Genomic DNA, 17,538 nt, shown 5'->3' with positions numbered 1-17,538 from the left:
AGACGTGTGCTGGAGTGCGCCCTCCGGCCACTGAAGCCCCTCGCCGCTGTGGTCACCTCGCTTCTCTGCGCCTCGGTCGGGACCCAGGCAGCCCGGGCGCTGCGCTGCCACCGGGACGGGCCCTCCAGCAGCTCCTGGCGCCCGAGACCCCCGCCCGGCTGCTCGCCCGCGGCCCAGCGGCCGCACAAGTCTCCGGAGCCGGGCCTAGGACGGGCGGCGGCTCGGCGTGGCCGGGCTGGGCTCGGCGGCATCCACATGGCCGCCGCCGGCTGGCGGGACAGCTCCGGCCAAGAGAAGCACCGGCTCGTGGTAATCGGCGGGGGCAGCGCGGCAAGTTGGCGCTCACCATCCAGTTCATCTAGTCCTATTTTGTAACGGATTATGATCCAACCGTCGAGGATTCCTCCACAAAGCAGTGCGTGACAGATGACCGGGCAGCCCGGCTAGATATTCTGGATACAGCGGGACAAGAGGAGTTTGGAGCTATGAGAGAACAGTATATGAGAACTGGCGAGGGTTTCCTGTTGGTCTTTTCAGTCACAGATAGAGGCAGTTCTGAAGAAATCTATAAGTTTCAAAGACAGATTCTCAGAGGAAAGGATCGTGATGAGTTTCTAATGACTTTAATTGGTAATGAAGCAGATCTGGATCATCAGAGACAGGTAACGCAGGAAGAAGGACAGCAGTTAGCACGACAACTTAAGGTAACATATGTGAAGGCGTCAGCAAAGATTAGGATGAATGTAGATCAAGCTTTCCATGAGCTTGTCCGGGTTATAAGGAAATTTCAAGGGCAGGAATGTCCTCCTTCACCAGAACCAACACGGAAAGAAAACGACAAGAAAGGCTGCCACTGTGTCATTTTCTAAGAATCCCTTGAATTTTAGCTACAAACTGCCAGGAAAAGCCCTCATCTTCTCCCTCTCTCCTTACAGTTAACATCACGCCGGTACCTTTCTAGCCTTAGATAAATGATCACCGTGGTAGCCTTAGACCAAGAAGCTGGCTAATCCTTTCCATGAAGCTAATCCAATGGTCATTCAAGACAGATTTAAAGGAAACACTAAGGCTGCTTCAAAGATTAATTCCTTTAAAATGGATATCTATATATACAGACACATTCTTTTTTTAAGGGCTTACTTTTAATAAGGATGAATCAGCTTTGGAACCTAAGCTGTTTGCCAAGCTGAAGTCATAGGTTGTGAAATAACTTTTAACTTCTGGAATCATATCGCCTACTGTTACTCTAAATAGAAACATAGGGAGTTTTTTTAAAATGTGAATTTTTGCCTATCTCTAAAAATTTTGATGTCAACTTTAGTTAACCTTAAATACACTGAATTGAATTCACGAAAGTGAGACATCTCAGACCTTTACTGATGCTATAGCCTTTGTTTTCCAGGGGCCAAAATACCAAAATGCCTATTGTATTTATAGGTTAAAAACTGCATGTAAAGCCTTTACTATTATTCCTAAAGATAATATTCTATGTGACCAAATATTTGGACTCATTCTGGACTTAGGAATTTTAGTGTTCTTGGTTTTTTAATTTAACTCTTTTCACAGCCATGTTGAGAGTAAAAATAAATAATTTCTGTCTGTCTTCCTTTTCAAGTATTTCTGGGTAAGGGATTCAAAAAACTAAAACTGTTTTTGTTTATAACATAAAATATGGAATTGATCTTTCCAGGGTCAGAGATGATTAACGTTTTGCTATATACTTTTATACGTTATTTTCTTATCAAACTAGTTAACAAGTATTTTTATATGTTTGTAAGCAAATATGCTTTCACAGCATACCTCGTGTATATGTAAAGATAAGTATTTAATTCTTACTGTTCACTTTTAGCTGACAAAGGAAAACAAAGTGAAAACTACAGAAACTGTGGTAGAACCTTACATGCTGTTCTGGTCCTGGTTGTACCCACCTTTGGCCAGTCACATAGCTACTCAAGAAACCTTCCCAATAGAGTACGACAGGATGAGAATCTGAAATCACTTCCGATATCCCCTACTAGATACTGACTGCTATATCAAGTAGTAAGTGGTAAAACGTTTAGTTGACAATTAGTATAACTGTGGTGACTTCTGATTTTGTTTTTCACTCTGTGGATTGTGTTTAAACAATTCAAAGGTATGTTCCTGATTTTGAGATACTAAGTGGTATTGCGAGTTGTCACTTTACTGAATGCGTACAACAGTTGCACGAAGTTTATAAAGCATATCCTTGTATGCTAGAATTAAAATTGCTCTGTTATCACACACACACACACACACACACAAGATTGTTCCAGAAGAAAAAAGAAAAAAAAGAGAGACCAGGGGCTTCTCTGGTGGCGCAGTGGTTGAGAGTCCGCCTGCCGATGCAGGGGACGCGGGTTCGTGCCCCAGTCCGGGAAGATTCCACATGGCGCGGGGCGGCTGGGCCCGTGAGCCATGGCCGCTGGGCCTGCGCGTCCGGAGCCTGTGCTCCGCAACAGGAGAGGCCACAACGGTGAGAGGCCCGTATACCGCAAAAAAAAAAAAAAAAAAAAAGAAAGAGAAACAGAAAGATGAATAAATATAGGAAGTTTTACAGGTTGGGGAGTGGGGTGATGTTGTGGGACACAGAGAGAGAATCTTATCTAATGTGGTCAGGCTGGCTAAGACTGAATGGATTTACTGTAAGTTTTATAATGTCAATATTGTTTTAATATCAATAATGTATTGATGCAAAATTAGAGTTTGGTTTTCTCTCCCTTAAAAAGACAAAGTTTTGGGGCTTCCCTGGTGGCGCAGTGGTTGAGAGTCCGCCTGCCGATGCAGGGGACACGGGTTAGTGCCCCGGTCCGGGAAGATCCCACATGCCGCGGAGCGGCTGGGCCCGTGAGCCATGGCCGCTGAGCCTGCGCGTCCGGAGCCTGTGCTCCACAACGGGAGAGGCCACAGCAGTGAGAGGCCCGCGTACCGCAAAAAAAAAAAAGAAAAGACAGAATTTCTTGGATTACTGGTCTGTTCTTAATAAGAGATTGTAAAAAGGTTCTCTTTACCTTTTAAGTCATCTACTTAGGAAGCGAAGGTTCTGTGTCTTATTGGAATAATTTCCAGTACTTTAACCATGTTTTTGATTATTTAAGAAGACCAAGTCTTTTTTCTTAAATAAAAACTGATCTGTGATCCTGTTTAATCAGGTGTTCAAACCTGCTGACGTTTTGGACAGCTTCCCAAAATCAAATTCTAAATGAAGTCTTTTTGACCTGGAACTGACTTTGAGACTTTCCACGGGGTCCCTGGAAAATCTCAAAGGGTTTGTCCTCTCACCTTGTGAAAAGGGAGATGTTTAACTAATTAAGTTTATGTCATAATAAGTTAAGTTGCACGGAAGCACTGTCAAATGGGAAGAGGTGCTTAACCTTCCCTAGGTTATACTGGTATGCCTAAATGTTATTGATATAAGTACTTCAGAAATTCTATGAAGTTCCTAGAAATTTGTCAATGCCCTCATTGTCTATGATATGTCCTGATAGAATGTTATCAGTCATAATTTCAGTTATTATCCTAAGAGAATATATGTCACAGAAACAACCAAATTTGTCAACTGCATTATTTTTTATAATGAATTCTCATCAAACTTTAACAGTGGCCGTTTTAAGTTTTTTGTCATTCACAGATAGTTATTCTGTTATTCTGATGCTTTCCTAAAAGCTCTTGCAATCAGCTACAAGCCGGAATACTTTGTCTTCAACAAAAGGGATGTCTCAGAGAACCACAGAAAGATCTATGACCTAAGGTACTCTGGGGTACAGGCTTCTCATGGCATTGCTTAAATAAATTTGAGATCACACCACTAAGGATATCCAGAATTCTAGTGGTGAAGCTGATGACTTCACAAAACTGCTAAGCCAGTTTCAAGCGGGACAAGAATTATTATGTGAGACTGAATGAGCAAGTGAAAAATGATTATAATTTTTATGGATTTTTTTGTTTATTTGTTTGGAATATTGCTTGTTCTTAGATGTTTTGTTTTTCTGGATATAAGGAACCCCTTTTCTGTTTTCTCCTAAGCTATCTATAACTCACAACAATTAAGAAGATTATATCTTTGCAAACTGAAAAGAAACATTTATCTTTTTTTCCCTAACTGATCCCTCCAGAATTCAGAAACTCTTACTGAATGTTTTTACTCTCATTGCAATATAGTTGCTTGCATAAGTTCAGTAAGAATCTGTTCTCTTTGTAACAGGACATAATTGAGAAAATTGGGTATATCACCAAGGCTTTAACTGGAATGTCATATTTGAGATTCATGTACACAGAATCATCTATGACCAAACAGTTTTCAGGAATTAAGATTGCTTTATGAAGCCAATGTTTACAAAACCGTTCTGGAAAAACTGTCCTGGTACCTGGCTTACAGACTTCCCGGCCTTTATAGGTGAGTAGGGAAAGTCACTTTCTGGCAGGCCCAGGAACTTTAGAATATTTTGGGAAACTCAAGAAGAAAGGAAATCACCAAATCTATAAATACTGCAGATGAAGTCTAATAAGTTCATGGCTTGGCTTGCAAGCATCAAGAGGCATTTAAAAGTCCAATCTGAGATTCCTTATAAAAGTTCCAGCCAAGCAAACTTTAAAAGGCCTATATAGTCCAATTACCAATCTTGCTGCACTTATGTAAATGATCTGGCCAAATTTAATGAGAAAAGACATTTTGTAAACAAGAGGAATCTTACTTTGATAATCTTTGCTCAAAATGGGGGTGATTGTAGGGGCTTCCATGGTGGCACAGTGGTTAAGAATGCCTGCCAATGCAGGGGACACGGGTTCGAGCCCTGGTCCGGGAAGATCCCACGTGCTGCGGAGCAACTAAGCCCGTGCGCCACAACTACTGAGCCTGTGCTCTAGAGCCTGTGATCCACAACTGCTGAGCCCACGTGCCACAACTACTGAAGCCCGTGTGCCTGGAGCCCGTGCTCTGCAGCAAGAGAAGCCACCAGAATGAGAAGCCCGCGCACCGCAACGAAGAGTAGCCCCCGCTCACCACAACTAGAGAAAGCCGCGCACGGGAACGAAGACCCAACGCAGCCAAAAATAAATAAATAAAATAAATTTTTTTTTAATGGGGATGATTGTAGAAAGAAATTGTATGTTTCAGTGGAAAATAATAACCTACCCTTGTATGTTACCAGATTTGAGTCCCGTTCATTGTCTTAAAGCTACCTTTTCATCTCTGTGAATTCTACCTGCCATCTTACACGTTTTGTTGGTAATTAAATTTTTCTCTCACTCTCTTGACTTGGCATCACTGAGAACTAAAGCTGCCTTTTTCCTAAAGCCCTGCGAGCTGAAGCTGAAGTGCTATAACTTCAAAGGATTTATCACCACAACAGTATGGACCACTCAGAAAATTCACTGGAACACCTGCATCTTCCATGCTCTGCTCCGGGAAATAGCCATGGCTATAACACTGCCACTACCATCCTCACTAAAGGTGCTTCAAAATCCAACGTCTAGAAATCTTCTTGATTGGCTGCCTTGTGGAGTCAGAAACTGCTCCAACCATTCATCTTTGTTTTCTTCTCCCTTTGTGTATCTCTTTCCCTGCAACTTCTAATCCAAATCTCTTCCCATAGCCATCAACCTAGCCTCTTTTTTTTTGTTTTTAAACTTCTAGGGATGTTTCCGGTGAGGGAAATGTGGGGAACCGCTCAGAGCCCCCAGAGTTGATTTTAAAGTAAAAACATTTGAGCTAAAGAAGATACAGGAAGAAATCTTATCTCAAGTCCCTTTATCTGACACAAACATAGCTTTCAGAATATACAGCTGCCATTAACCTCCTTCCCTCCCCCCAACCATGGGTGTTTCCAATGTATTTAGGTGCCTGTATGGAGGCAGACTGCCCATAGCCATTAGCATCAAGAAGTCCCACAGAACCTTCCCTATCTTCCTGCTGAAGCCCTAACTACCACCATCACCACCCCTTTGTTAATTTGGCATATAAAGTTTTTATCCCAGTCTGTTGAGCGAGTTACCTATTACTGAGTAGTTCTGTTGTGTAGCCTTAAGTAAACCTCATCTCTTTTCCTGTTAACCTATCCCTCGTCAGTTAATTTACAGGCCACCAACTACTGGACCCAAGTTGGAAGAAGAAAAGTTTCCCCCCAGCAGCCTCCTCCCTGCTGACTGCAATGGCTTGGTCCGTGATGAAAGCAGCATTCATTGCCATGACTACAAAATTATCTATTCCTATGCATATGTGTGCATATGGGCATGTGTATATTTACAGCGTTGGCAGCTCAGCAGGTTGTGACTAAACGTCCTTAGGAATTTCCTTGGTGAGTCAAAGCTTATTGAAGTAGAAGCACTTCCCAGAAGATCAGAAATCTATCTTCAAACCAAGCTCATTCCCCTGCTTGTTGCATCATCAAGCCAGGCAGCTTAAAATAAATCATCTATTAAAAGTGAACCAATTACCAAACTCACCTTCCAACACTTCCAACACTAGTTTTGGGAAACGGACTGGAAGGACTCCTTCAATAGTAATTTGACTGTGCTCTCCCTGATGACATTGTCTTGGAATGTTGGTACACTTCTTTTGGCATATGCTTCAGGGGGAAGATAGTTGTCTAAATTAATGACGAACTGGGTTCAACTCCCATCTCAACCATTTTTTAGCTTTGTAACCTTGAACAGTCCTTTAGCTTCTTTGAGCTGCCTCAGTTTCCTTATTTGCAAGGTGGGGGAAATAAATCTTCACTTGAAAGAACTGGGGAGGGGATAAAATGAGATAAATGTATAGGCAGGTACTTAATTTTCTTCCTGGTTTCTTTAAAGTGCTTTCGAAATCACTTGGGACATAGGATTAGTACTCTGTAGGCAAGAGTGACATAGCTCTTCCCTACATTATAGCTTATACCCTAATCACTGACTTACTTTTCTTCACCTATTTCCCTGCTTCCCTTATTCCTGGAAAAAGACCATACATGCTTTCTGTGGACAGAAAACGCATTCAGTTTTTCCTGTGGAAATCAAATTAAAAATTTTTAAAGGTAGAACATGTTTATTTTGGGTCGTTTTCTAAATAACAATAATAATAAATCTTTCCTGTTTAGTTTCATGAAGATTTCTAGATTTCTCTTTAGCTTGAATCTGGCGGGCATAAGCTGATATGGAGTCTGGGTCCCCTCCTCTGTCCTTTTCTTGCGAGTGTAAGTGTCATTATAGCCGGTTCTACCAGCCACGACCTGAGCCACGCTGAGTCTGGACTGAGTGCATTGGGCAGTAAGCAGTCCAAGATCTTTCTGGTCAGGGCTTGGCAGCATGAATGGAGGAGGGTGCCAGCATGGTTGCCAAGTGGATGGCTCATAGTTTCCATCTTTGTCTTTGTGGATGGCAGTCATGTGCTCCTTGTGGTGCCCAGTTGTGCAACCGACATCAGAGGCACTAAGCCAGAACGAGGGCCTAGGATGAGGTTTGCCTTCCTGATGGGCCTGGGCCTGAATAATCAGCTAAGGCAGGTTAGACGAAGGCTTGTTTGGGTGGATAGAATCAGGAACAGAGGCTGAGTGTGGTCACTGAAATGGCAAGAATGGGGGTCAGAATGAGAGTGTTAGGCTGGTGTGGATTTTAGAGGTGTGGTGCTCAGATTAGGCTCAAAAGAGGGAATTTGAGGAGTCAGGTAAGGCCATGAAGGCAATAACCAAGATCAGTCCAGATGCTTCCCCAGGGGCTTGTGGTGCCAATGGGAGCTTCCATTTACCAAAGTCTGGCTTAGAGTTCCTCTTGGCAGCTCTGCTATGGGGCAATCAATCTGTTTTCTCTGACACCCAGTTTGTGGTGGACATTGAAAAGAGGATCCTGGTTCCATTGGAGCAAAAGCTGAATATTCTTTGGGCCAGGGCCACTGAATCTTTCCAGATAAGCAGTGCTGTCTCCTAAGCTGAAATCCGAGGCAAAGACTAGGATTTTCTCTGTCCATTCACAAAACGTGGAGAAAGGTTCCTACCATGGGGCATCTAACCAGAGTCTTGATATGAGAAAATCAGTACCTTAGGAAATGTGTTTTTCAACTTCTATCTGTATCCGTGTGAGAGTGCTGTCTATGATGACTTTTAGGGAGTAATCACTGGGCTAGATCTACTATCAAGAAAATACATCTACTGCACTGAACACTTACCCTGCCTATAAGCCTTTCTATCCACGACATCTCGGAAAGGATAAACATTTTCTGTTAACAATAAGTAGGTATGACTGTCAGAGGTTATCAACAATTGTAAAAATCCTTTGAGGTCCCTTAATTAACTTATCAGTCCCAGATCTGGGGTTTTTTCTTGACCTGTGGCTGGTCCCTCAACCTGGTTTATGAAAACCCGAGGGATTGGCATAAAGTAGGGTAGGGGTATGAGAGGACATGAATGACGAGGAACCACTTCCATGAGATCCCCGACGCTCTGTTGATGGGGCACATGTCTCTCAGGGCTTCCTATACCTTCCAGAACTCTTTCCAGAACTTCTGCAACTCTCCTGAGTCTTCTGAGAATGCCTGGAAAGGAAAAGGTCCCTGGTCTAGGCAACAGGAGAGGGCCTTTCTTGTGGTAGAGATATGAGGTCAGGGAGCTTCTGTGACCTCTTTGGTAGTGATATCCACACATGGAGTAAAAATGAGGACTGTGGCATTGCAGGAATCAGGGCTCAGATGTTCTGGAAGAGAGCCATGTCTTCTCGGAAAGCCTCCTATCCTGACACTGAGGCAGCTGTCACTGACCGGACAGCCTTGGCCCAGCCTAATCCCAACCAGGTGTCTTTCCAGAGGAAGAGGCAGCCTTCCCGAATGGCCACACCCTAGTTCCCTAAGGCTGCCAGGCTATCTGGGTTTTCCCTTGATTAACTTCCTTGAGACTCTAGAACACATTATATTCGCTAAGTACATAAATTAGAAGTCTGCATGTGGTATCTTCTTCACTGGCAAATGAAGCCCTGGTCCTAGATACAGAAAAAAGGAAAATTGGCTTTACAGTACATCTCAAAAAGCAAAACAAAACAGAACAACTCAGACTAAAATGAATAAACAAAAACTTTGGCTTCTTCAAGTTTTGCATGAAAATAAGAGACCTTGAAATTTTCAGCAGAAATGTCTTTGTACACATCAGAGCAAGATACAGGTGCTTGAAGCTTGTAATGAATACTGGAATATCTTCAGAATCAGAGGTAACATGCAATGTAGGGTGAAGGGGAATTTTCACATACCTCTGGACCATATGGAAGTGACCTCATCTATCTGGATCATGTCCACCTACAAAGCACTTCTTAGATTGAATTATCCAGGTGATTGCTTTATCCTTCCAACATACTTTCCATGTACAAAAATATCTTAAATGAATACTAAACACTATGCCATTTTGTAAAATTGAACTTGAGCTCTCAGAAGCATTTTGCAAATCTATAGTGTGACTTGTATTTCCTGGAATTTTTGATTTTTTGTAACATTGTTTTTAAAAAGATTCTCTCAGTGTTGATTTGTGTGGCTGGGCTCCCTTGGGAATAATCTGGCCTTCAGCAACTCCTCTCTCCACCCCCAGTAGGAGCTTGAATAATGACTGAGTGACAAAGTGTCCCATTCAGTTATTATTCAACTATATTAAATTGCTAAAGTTGGTCATTGGAGCATATCTTATTACAAAGGCAAAAGTTCAACATTTTTCCCTAGGCACAATAGGCTTGCACATTAAAAAACTTCTGGTCTGGTAAAGAATAAGATGTCAGGGCATGGAGCGTGCAGCAAATTAAACAGGGAAAGATGTATTAAACAAACCTGGGCAAAATTACCAGGCATTACCGTCAATATATTTACCAAACTCAGGCCTTCTATACAGGGGTGCAAGAGATAAATTAGAAGGGATTCTTGAAAATACATCAGTCTCCCCAAGCTTTATTAAGCTTACACGATTAAAAAACTATCATTTAAGGGGGGAGGGATAAATTAGGAATTTGGGCGTAACATATACACACTACCATATACAAAATAGATAACCAACAAGAACCTAGTGTAGAGCACAGGGAACTATACTCAATATTTTGTAATAACCTATAAGGGAAAAGAATCTGAAATATATATAACTGAATCACTTTGCTCTACACCTGAACCTAGCACAACATTGTAAATCAACTACATTTCAATTAAAAAAAAAACTATCATTTAAAGTCTTACACTAGGGACGAATATCTAGACAGTAAACGTTGGTTGCTTATATTACTATATATACTGTTTGTCCACTTGGATTAGTTGGTGCCCAGACAGTACTGATTATTAAATATTTTGAAATCTCGCCAGATTATATTGAAACCCATTTAGATCCATAGCTGTAGACTGTTTACTGGAAGGATCATATGGGGTATGGCTGAAGGGTCTGCTTTTTTCTAAAATGGCAAGTGAAGGAGCAGTTTTACCAAGATAGTAAGAACTTCAGGTACTTGCTTGAATGTGGTCACTCCAAGTTACTGCTTCAAAGAACAGGAAATGAGTGTTGTGGGAACTACAGAGACCACAGCCTACATGGTAGTATTCCTCAAAGGTGCATCTTCCTAAGACTCATTTGGGGCACTTATTTAAGAATATAGATTCCCAGATTCTTTCCCTGGGGTTTATGATTACTGTGTCTGGGGCAGGCTTAGTAATCATTATTTTTACTGTGTACCAATGATCCTCATGGCAAGGCAAATGAGGGAAACACAGTTCAGCCAGCGATTCTCATTCATGATATTATCATTCATTCACTCATTCTTTTATTCAGTTATTTAGCACTTACTATGGTATTTCTCGAAGTGACCCTGGATCCCCTACATCAAAATCATCTGGAGTATTTGACTGCAATCCAGATCTTGGGCTGCATCCCAAACCTACCGTATAAACATCTCCAGAGGTAGGATCCAGAAATCTGCATTTCATATGGGCATTCCAAGGGATTCTTATGTAATCAAGTTTGAGACTACTGTTGTGTGTCTGGCACATAGCATGTCTCTTCAAGTTGTCTGTTCCCAGTCAATAGGTAATAAGCACTTATTTAAAGACTTACTACTTATTTAAAGACTTACTAAGACAGTGATCAGTGAATGATGTATGTAGAAGTGATGTGAAGGGTGAGGGGAGAGAAGCAGTTCTTCCTGCTGTAAACTGGAAGTCTGCAAAGCTTGTAGGAGCGAGAAAAGGAAGCTCCCCTACATATGCAGTGGCCAGGTTTGGGGAGGTATGGAAAAGCTGAGTGAGACTCAGGCCCCTACAGCCTCTGAAGCCTGTGGAAGGAGCCAACCACACACCTGATTGGAGATGGCCGTGCAAAGGTCCCACAATCCCAGGGTCAAGTGGTAGGGCACCTATAAGAGCTCTCACTCAGAATTTCCTGCCAGAGCTAGAGCCCTGCAGGACATAAATATACTTTACTTTTCTCCTTTCTTCTCCCGTTTCCTTAGTTTTGTTTGTGGAATGGTAATGGAACTTGCCCAGGCATTGTTTCATTTTGACACCGTAACAAGGTCTGTTCTGAATTCACTTTCTCCATTAGAAGCCTGTGGAGGGACCATTGTTCCTGTGGACTTTTACTGATGTGCAATTGTGTTTAAAATAACTTGTCCAAAGCATGTCTGGAAAATAATAAGTAAGTTATTTTAAGTAAAATTTGCTTGATGATCCCAATTCTGATTTCTCTGACTGCTCATGTGGGGGGAAGTTCAAGCAAATGCCCTCTGGTTTTGAATGGTAAGAGTAATAATAACAATAATAGCGAAGCGCCCAGGAATTGCAGTATTGTGATATTGTGGTATTGTAGCTCTAGCGTGGAATTTGAAATAAAAAGATCTGAATGAACCTCATTTCCTCATCTATAAAATGGGAATAATGAGACCTGCCCTGGTTACCTCCCTGGATTGAAACTTGGTAAACTTTAAAGCTTTATACAAACATTGGTTGTTGGTTTTAATAAGTTTTTGGTTAATACCTTGTCCCTCTCTAGCTTTAGCCGTCGCTGGAACACTTTTCGATAGTATGGGTCAGCCTAAAATAAAGCACTGAAAAAACATGGGAATTTGGGGTAAAGACGCTTACCATTGCAATTACCTCCATTACAGAGATAATTATCTGGACCAAGATTTTATATTTGCTAAGGTCTGGCAAGGAGGAAGTGTGATCCAAATAGCAAAGGTCCCAGTGACAAATGAAAGGCACTTGGAAACTATGGTGCATTGTTCTGCTCTCCTGGAAGGCAAAACACTGCCAGGATGAAGACGGAGCCATTCCAAGTGAGTGATGAAATTTACTTTATTGACATTATCAATAAGGATGTATTTATGAGAAACAAACATGAAGTATAGCTCACACTTACGGGATTTGACAGGTAAGCAAAGAGAAGTGGGTTGTCTGATCACGAGGCCTAAACCTTTGGGCTCACTTGGCATTGGTTTCGTGCCTGGTTAGCTATGTGATTTTGTAGGTAATAATCTTCCTTCATGGATCCTCAACTTGCCCGTGCATAAAGTGGGCATAAAACTCTCCATTACACCTTATAAGAGCAAAGAAGATCATGTTTTTCACTGGAAGTAATATTTTATCATTATTAGGTAATGAACATTACTTCTTTCGTGAGGGTTTAAATCCAGAAAGATACTCAATAGAGTTAGAAAATCACAGAGTGGCACGCAGGCTTCTGTTTAATATTTTGGCTTGTGTAATATGAATGTCTTAACTTTTGGTTTTCTGTTTTTCTTCTCTCTTAAGTAAGGGCATATATATCTACACTGTTGTTAGACCAACAAAAGAAAAAACATGCCTCTCTTCAGAACTGTAGATCAAAAGGGAGCTTTATCATTCCAAATCACCCCCTCTTTCTACTTCCTGGAATCTTGTGAGACAAAGGAAGACTTCTGTACATTAAATGTAAGTTCATAAAATAATTATGGCCCTGCCCTAAATTCGTGCATATTATTACAGGGTGACGAATCATTGCTAGTTCTTGTAGCATTATTTTACTGGAAAAAAAAAGTTAATACATTGATTGTTACAATTGCCAGGTTGACAAATCCAGAAAACAAAGAACTTTTCTTTTAGGATTAAATAGGAGTCATAGCATGTTTAAAGCAGAAGGAACCTCTAAAACCATCAGTTTATAGATGAGAAAGCTGTAATAGTAATAATAAGAAAACTGTATTGAGTGTGTTGTCTGTGCTACATATGTACTAAGTTATTTGCATGTATTATTTCAGTTCATTCTCAAAACAATCCTCAGAAATAGGTGCTCTTGCTAATGCCATATTAGAGGTAAGGAGACTGAAGTTTGAAGACAATAAGCTCCTTGCTTAAGGTTCCTAGCTTGTTGATTCTCCCGAGCTGCCTTGATGTCTTATAATCAGAATACCACAGATCGGTGCCTTCAACAACTAAACTTTATTTCTCACAGCTCTGGAGAATAGTAAGTCTGAGAGCAAGATGCCAGACAATTTGGTGCCTGGTGAGAGCCTTTTTCCTGGTTTGCACATGGACACTTTCTTGCTGGGTCCTCACGTGGTGGAGAGAGAGCTCTTTTTTTCTTTTTCTTTTTGGCCATGATGGGTATGTGGGATCTTAGTTCCCCAACCAGGGATAGAACCTGGGCCCCCGGTGGTGGAAGCAAGGACCGCCAGGGAGTTCCGAGAGATCTCTTCTTATAAGGGCCCTAATCCCATACAGGAAGGTTCCATCTTCATGACCTAATTATCTCACAAAGGCCTTACCTCCAAATATCATCACAATGGGGATTAGGCTTCAAAAGGTACATACGAATTTTGGTGGGACATAAACATTCAGTCCAAAGCAACTGATGAGAAGAATTGTTGATTCTTTTACATAATCAGTTGACTCTTTTACATAATCAGTTAACATTTATTGAGCACGTATTATGTGCCAAACACTGTTCTTGGCACTGGGGACACAAAGGTAACCAGCGAGATATGGTCCCATCTTTATGGTGTTTACAGAGCCTCAGGGGAGAGAGACATAAATCAATTGTCACACAAATACATAACTGTAAACTAGGAAATGTAGTTTTAAAAGGAGAGTATGGTAGTTCTGAGAGCAGGAAAGCTTGTGTAGTCTGAGGAGTCAGAGGGGCTTCTCAGAGGACATGACTATTGAGCTGAGACCTGAAGGGTTGGTAAGAGTTAACTAGGGCAGTTAGAGGAATGTAAGAGTGTTTCAGACTTGGGAAATGCCAAGTTCAAAGATCCTTGGCTGAAGCCGTTTGGGGGTGGGAGGAAGTGGAGAGGTAGGACAGGTAGGCAGGAGCCAGATTATCCAGGGTCTTGAGAAATTTGGTCTTTATCATGAGAACCATGGCTTCCAGAATTATCCTCAACAAAGGTCACCAGTGACCTACTAGTTACCTAGTTTTACAGCCTTTCCCCAGTTTCCTTCCTCCCCAGATGTCTGGGTCCCTGAGAGCAATGGCCTTGGGTCTCATGGTCCTGTAGTTTCCAGGTCCTCCAAGAACCTCAGGGCTCTGCTCCATTCCTCTTCTACCTCTTTAATGTAAGAGGAGGTACTATAAACTCTTTTATTTATTTAATTTATTGAAATATAGTTGATTTACAATGTTGTGTTAATTTTTGCTGCATAGCAAAGTGACTCAGTTATACCAACATACATTCTTTGTAAACTCTTTAAAAGTGTGGTGTGTGTGTATGTATCTTCTCAGTCTTCATATCTTGCTATTCGTACCAAACTCCCAAATCCTACGTGCTTAGGCCACTTAAATTCCTGGCACACAACTATTTTTTTTTGAAAAATATGCTTGTCAAATATTTTGTTTTAGCCCATGTTCATTGATATACCCTCAGTAATAGCTCCAAAACTTCTCTGCTATTAAGATCTCTCTTGGGTTGGGAAGGCATTCCCCCAACACCATCGCCCTCACTGACAAAAATCCTTCACCTATGGTCTGGCTGCTCAAATTCCCATTAGAGTTCCTGCCTTTAGACTAAAGCATTATCAAACATGTTAAGATAAATGAATAATCTGAAAACATGTAACACTTAAGTTATCAATCATTTATACCATAATGAAAATAAGTTTCAGATTATTTCCATTAGGCAAGTTTGGAAAGAGAGAAATGGTGAGGAAGTGCATAAAGTCACTGAGCTCCTAGTTGAGAGGGGGTGGGGGAGGGGAGCTGTGGGGAAGGGATTCTGCTCTGCAAAGTTGACAGCCTTTAACAATGTCACTTTTCTTTCTTTCCTGTTCCTGAGTGCGACTTATTTATTCTTTGGTAATCATCCATTACAGTAAGTCAATTTCTGGTTCAAATTATTACTATGGTTTCCTTTAGGCTGTAATTATATGACAACTCTTGATTCAAAATAGTAACTTGAAGTACAAACACTTAACCCTGGTGATATAACCAACCACCCAAATAGACTTACATTTTTTTCACATTTAAGTTCTTTTCTATTCAAATACAGTACTCTTTTAAAGGAATAATGTGCCCGAAGGCATCGTTTGGCTCAATGGGAGATACTACTTTGGAAAAAACAGTAGCTTAATTCAACACCAGTGTGATTCAAGATGACTGACACTTGAGAGTGGGCATCCAAGTTCCTTTCATGAATAGGAGGGGGAATTTGGCTTCAGTTGAGCACTTACTCATCAATGTCTATGCTACTGGTTTCCAAGCAATTATAAATTACTGCTTGCTTTCATGTGGAATAGAGAACCAAGGCAAATTCCATCTTTTAGGAGGTAACCAGCCTCTACCCCATTTCTTTCTTTTTTTTTTTTTTAATTTTATTTATTTATTTGGGGCTGTGTTGGGTCTTCGTTTCTGTGTGAGGGCTTTCTCTAGTTGCGGCGAGCGGGGGCCACTCTTCATCGCGGTGCGCGGGCCTCTCACTATCGCGGCCTCTCTTGTTGCGGAGCACAGGCTCCAGACGCGCAGGCTCAGTAGTTGTGGCTCACGGGCCTAGTTGCTCCGCGGCATGTGGGACCTTCCCAGACCAGAGCTCGAACCCATGTCCCCTGCATCGGCAGGAAGATTCTCAACCACTGCGCCACCAGGGAAGCCTACTTCACTTCTTAGATATGGTAAAATGAGGCCAACTAATGAAAGGGCTCCAATGGAGCCATGTCAACATAGCGGCTTTGTGTTAACTCAGGAAGATGCTGGAATTCTGCTGTTACACTGGGCTTATTGCTTGGCTGGAAGGAAATATACTGGACTACTTCGAGAGAATGGTCTTTCTGTTCCAAATCTTTGCCTCCAGTGGCTTTGAGGTGGTTTGTAGTTACATTTCAGGTTGAACAGCCTCCTACCAGGTGTTACCCGGGGGGAACCGCCTTGTGAAGTTTCCTTCAATGCCTGTTCGAAACTTTGAACCAGTGGAAAGCATCTGCTGTTTGGGAATCACTTGCATTGTTATGGATACAAAGTGATTCATTCCTCTTTGAGGAATAGCCACTTCTGGACAGAAAGTGGTAAAATGGGTCACTGTGTCAAAGATAGGCTAGGAACAGAGAGAAACTCAAGCCAGAACTCTCCAGATGGGGGCAGCTGGAATGCAGTGGTGGTCAGAAAGTGTCACTTGGGCTCTGCTTGACAGGTGAACATGGTGCCGGACAGAAAGCAGTTACCAGTCATGGGAACGTGCGGGAGGAGTCATGGAGCGTGCAGCACCGATGCCTGTGCCTTTCTGGTTCTTCAGGGGAAATGCTAGCTAAAGAGGAAAAGGTGTCCTTTATACGGGAAGCTGGCCAACTGCCTGTGTCTTGCCAAATGGAGAAGAGCAGTAGCTTGCATATATGGTGCAGGGCAAGGTAGGGGTGGAACTGGGAGTTTTCATAAGTCACTGCACTTGGAAGGGAAGGTTACTTGGTATATTTGATCAGATTGGAATGACGCCATTTGAAAATCATTGGGCCCTTTTCCTCACTGATCACCCTCCTTTTTCTCAACCAACACCATCTGATTCAACCAGAAATTTTGCTCAACAAGCCATGGAAGAGGCCAGAGGTGAAAGACCGAGAAATGGTCTGAGGGCCCCAGCCTCCACCAATGTCCCTTTCCTTCTGCATTTGATAAAGCAGACACTCCCTGGAGGGAGGGGAATCAGACTTCTGTAAATCACCAACAACTTTTCTGAATTTGTTACATGTTTCCTAGTACTGGCCGCAGCAGGTGGTGTTGGCAGCGAGGGCAAGCAGGGGAGCATGAGGGTGGGTGTGCAGCCACAGGAGGTGAGCTAGCCCCTGCCCCACCTGTGTGTGGGCAAAATGTAATTTTACAGCATTTTTATTTTTAAGTATGTAAAAGAGACAGCACTTATATAATTGAATTCACATCAGTTAAACACCTATATGGTGTCTCTCTACATATGCACATGTCTGAATGTGTTCCAGGTTAACAGCGGTTATGTGTTAGAGAATGACACAGCTTCAGAGACAGAAAGGAACTGCTGTGATTTGTTTTACATCTGAGGGAACAGAGGCCGCAAGAGGCTGTCCTTTGCCCATCTTCACTGATGCTTTGTGACTCTGAGGGTTTGCTC

General features: G+C 42.0%; 1 pseudogene across 1 annotated transcript; it reads left to right on the top strand.

Annotated features, from left to right (window-relative positions):
• Positions 1-255: 255 nt before the first annotated feature.
• LOC309820499 (ras-related protein R-Ras2-like) lies at positions 256-1,064 on the top strand (annotated as a pseudogene). Its single transcript has one exon. The product of its transcript is annotated as a ras-related protein R-Ras2-like (transcript).
• Positions 1,065-17,538: the final 16,474 nt, after the last annotated feature.

This window comes from Grampus griseus (assembly GCF_964374135.1).
Source record: "Grampus griseus genome assembly, chromosome: 3".
NCBI classification, from domain to species: Eukaryota; Metazoa; Chordata; class Mammalia; order Artiodactyla; family Delphinidae; genus Grampus; species Grampus griseus.
The sequence above is the reverse complement of the archived record's forward strand: the minus strand, read 5'-3'. Positions and strand labels throughout refer to the sequence as shown.